The sequence below is a fragment of the Euprymna scolopes genome, chromosome 12, assembly GCF_053919585.1.
Source record: "Euprymna scolopes isolate OS-2025 chromosome 12, ASM5391958v1, whole genome shotgun sequence".
Taxonomy (NCBI): domain Eukaryota; kingdom Metazoa; phylum Mollusca; class Cephalopoda; order Sepiida; family Sepiolidae; genus Euprymna; species Euprymna scolopes.
The window spans coordinates 16167890-16171729 of NC_136493.1; the positions used below are offsets into that span (position 1 = coordinate 16167890).

At 38.0% G+C, this 3840-nt stretch overlaps 1 pseudogene; it reads left to right on the forward strand.

Moving 5' to 3' along the window:
- The first annotated feature begins 2294 nt into the window (after positions 1-2294).
- Positions 2295-2423, forward strand: LOC145291837 (U2 spliceosomal RNA; annotated as a pseudogene).
- Positions 2424-3840: the final 1417 nt, after the last annotated feature.

Sequence of the window (3840 nt, forward strand, 5' to 3'; positions counted from 1 at the left end):
AATATATTAGCGTTTAGTTCATGATAATAATATACCTAAGCTTACAGACAGATAGGAAAAACCGGTATACAGTCTAACATTGAACACACTGAATATGCTGCTCCGGTAGCCTACGTATAAAAAGGTCCGGGGAAATCCGTATTGGCGCCGACATTTTGACCGGACTGAATGGGTCATTACACGACTTCCACTATCGATTACCCAGCTCGGAGGAAGTGTAAACAATAGTAAATGGCAGAAATATGTTTTCTAAAATTGATAAACGGCAAAAGGTCTTACATTCCTTTATTAATACACAGATACGAAAGGCTAGCGGTGGGGGGCAAGGTAGCATTTGCTATATTTAAGCAGGTCATGAATACCATGCTGAGCAACCATGACACTGCCATCGCATATTTAATGACATCATTATAGCGAACACAATCAGGGAGAAACATGCAAACCATATTACAAAATTAAGTTTACGTTCAAAAAAGGCAATAGTACATTTTTCATACAAAAAATAAACTGCTAGGAAGTATCATTGAAAAAGATGGCAGACGCTCAGATCCGGGCAAAGAGACCGCTATTAGAGAGATGTGTGCACCGAAAAACATTATGTAGCTACAAAACCTTTAAGGCTTGCCAATTTTTTACAAAAGGTTTTTCCTCAACGCACACAAAATGCGCCCGCCACTAGAACATTTACTAAAAAAGGATAAACTGGAGGAATGGACATCGGACTGCCAGGCATCATTTAAAGAAAAAAAAATATTTGCCTCCAAATTGTTCTTAAATCATTTTAACCCGGATTTGAATATAATAGTGACTAGCGACGCTAGTCAGTATGGCATTGGCACATGCATATTGTATAGGTCCGGATGGTTTAAAAGCAATCCCTTTCTCACCCCGAACATTACTTCCAGCGGAATAAAATTATTCTAAAAACGAAAAAGAAGAGGTACGGCACACCAACAGAAAAGGCTGTACAACTATTTCTACAAGTTTGTAGAATTACGAAAATTCACAACATACCAGATGCCAGATCCCCAGCTGATAACATGTTTAGGAGGATAATCAAATCAGTTTTTGATAAACTGTTACCCACACATGCAATGTAACACAAAACCTCTACAATGCCTACAAAACAATTTAACCTTAGGGATAAAAGTCTATTTTAAGCATTTCAAGAACAACGTTTTCTTTTTGGGAACAGACCTGATCTCAAAAAAGATACGGCAATATTACATACATCATTCAGGGCTCCAAATTCGAACATAAGAGGCACCCGAACTCAATAAGTGAAACGTACCCTTAGGTTCAATCAGAACGCCCACAGGAAGACGTAGAGTCAATGGTGAGAGTAAATTACGTTTTGGGCATAGAAGCTTCACACATTATTCCAATAGCAAAACGTTATGACAGAAAGAGAAATTGCTCAACCCTTGCTGGTCTGTCCCCTAAAGAAAAAAAGAACACTGATTTCACATTGGATAAATCAGCTTGGGGGGTGTAATAGGAAAACCACTCTTTGGATGAATCCAACCACCGTTCATATATAGCAGAAGTCTTAACGATCCTAGATAGCGCTCTAGTTCCGGAGGAAACCTCGCTTACTTCGTGGAACGTAAATCACTTGTTCATTTTGCAACCATTTTTTATTTATATACGTCTTAACTTACCACATTGTTCTGTTTTTATTGTGGGGAATTCAGGGACATAACAGAAGGTAATAGAAGAATATGGAGACTATGAAATAATGGGGATCATTACAAAGAAGGAAATACTGAAAATGAAAAGAAAAGAGATAACAAATAAAGATGAGAAGGTTAAGAAAGAAAAAAGGGAGATGGTAAATGTAGATAACGGATACGGAAATATATAGGTGAATAAAACGATCCGAAAATGAAGATAATAGGATTCAGTTTTTTAGTCGCGTTCAAGCGACTCTATAAGTCACTCTGTCGGTCGGTCGGTCGGTCGGTCGGTCTGTCCGTAACAGTTTTGTGCTTGCCCTTTTCGGTTAAGATCAAAGGTCTTCTGTTTATGGATGCTGTTCTTAGCTTTTTAAGCTTTTCTTGACCTTTTGGCCAAGATCAAAGCGTAGTATTTGTTCTGGCAGATACTGGAAGCAAATACCATATGTGGGGGCAATCCCACATATAAGACCTTGGGCAATGTAGGGGAAACCCTTCATACCAATTGCAACTATCCAGCTCCCCTACTCCCCGGGAAGTTGGCCCCCATTTCCCTTTCACTCCTCACATTAAAAATCGGCCTCGTGCCTAATTTGCTCGGAAGGGGAACAAAGAAATACCCTTTCTTGGCCTTTTGGCCAAGATCAAAGTGTGGTATCTGTCCTTACTACATGCGGTACTTATAGTGATATAAAGTGGTGGGGGATCAGTTTTCTGTATTTATTTAATGTAAAATGATCACCCACTTTACAACCAGCCAGTCTCAAAGCCATTCAAGTCATTCTCCAGATCATTCAAGTTGTTTTTGAAGGATTCCCGTTATTTTTAAGCATTCAGGTCATTCATAAGATCATTCCATTAATCCATAAGTTCATTAAAGTCATTCTAAGTCATTACTTTTTTATTTATTTAAGTCATTTAGCCGATTTCTCTGTGATTTTAGTTTATCTTTAAGAATTTCATGCCAATCCTACATTCATGCATTCATTCATTAAACGAGAACACGCGATTAATGGCTATCGGCCTTGTTTTTAATTCGAATTAAAAAAAACAAAACTTTAATATGTTTGGAATTGGTTTCTCCTTTTAATAGTGTTGAGCTTTTAGTATCTTGATAGGTCTTGTTTTATTAGTAATGTATTCTTTAATAAAACATGTGTAACCCTTAAATAGATTCGTTCATATACACACGCAAGTATAGCAACGCGGTTATATAGCAACTATTCAACGCAACTGGTGAAGGATAACAGACCAAGAAAAATGAGCACGATCAAACGATCCATGTAATAAATAGAGGATGAAACCTTGAATATATGAAATGCTAATATGAGTAGAGGGGAGAGGAAGGAAAACTTGCTATTCGCATAATATATACATGTATATATATATATATATATATACATATATGTGTATATATATATATATATATATATATATATATATATATATATATATATAACATATATTTATGTTTGCTGCTGAACGAATAATACGGGAAAATTCGTGTAAACGAGGACAATAACTATTCTACACACATAAAATCTATTTAATTAATAAAAATGTCAGGCTGTTTTAAGCCAAGAAAGAATGAGAAATCTGTATTCGGTAGGAGTTTTTCCCTCAGCTTCAAAAATCAACAGAAATTACCTAGTCCTTGTTTATTGCGATGCAGTGTTATGTCTGTGAAACTCAAATATCTATACTCTCCCAGGCTTTATCTTCTCTTTTTTGAGAAGGGGTCAATTAATTTCTAATCTCCTGCGCTATTCTTACCAGGAAATGTAAACTGTGTTACCGAAGAACTGTTTACAGGTCAGAGTGCCCATTCTTGGAGCGGTGACTTCTCAATCTCATATTTCGACACCGGTTTCACAGTTCTTGCAGTCTCTCTCTCTCTCTCTCTCTCTCTCTCTCTCTCTCTCTGGCTGTCTGTCGATTTCGACGATGACGCGGAGGTCAGTTAGTGTCCGTGTCGAAGGTGCGATGTGAGTCCGATCGGGGCTTTAAAACCCCAGCCGCCGATGACAGCTGATGGCAGAAAATCCGGGTAGTGGCGCCCGTAGTCGCGCATCAAACCTGCCAGTACACTCTCACTCCATCGCCACAGGACTTGCATCTCTCCCCCAGCCTATGCAAAGTAGGAATAAGCAGCTTGCCCAGTACT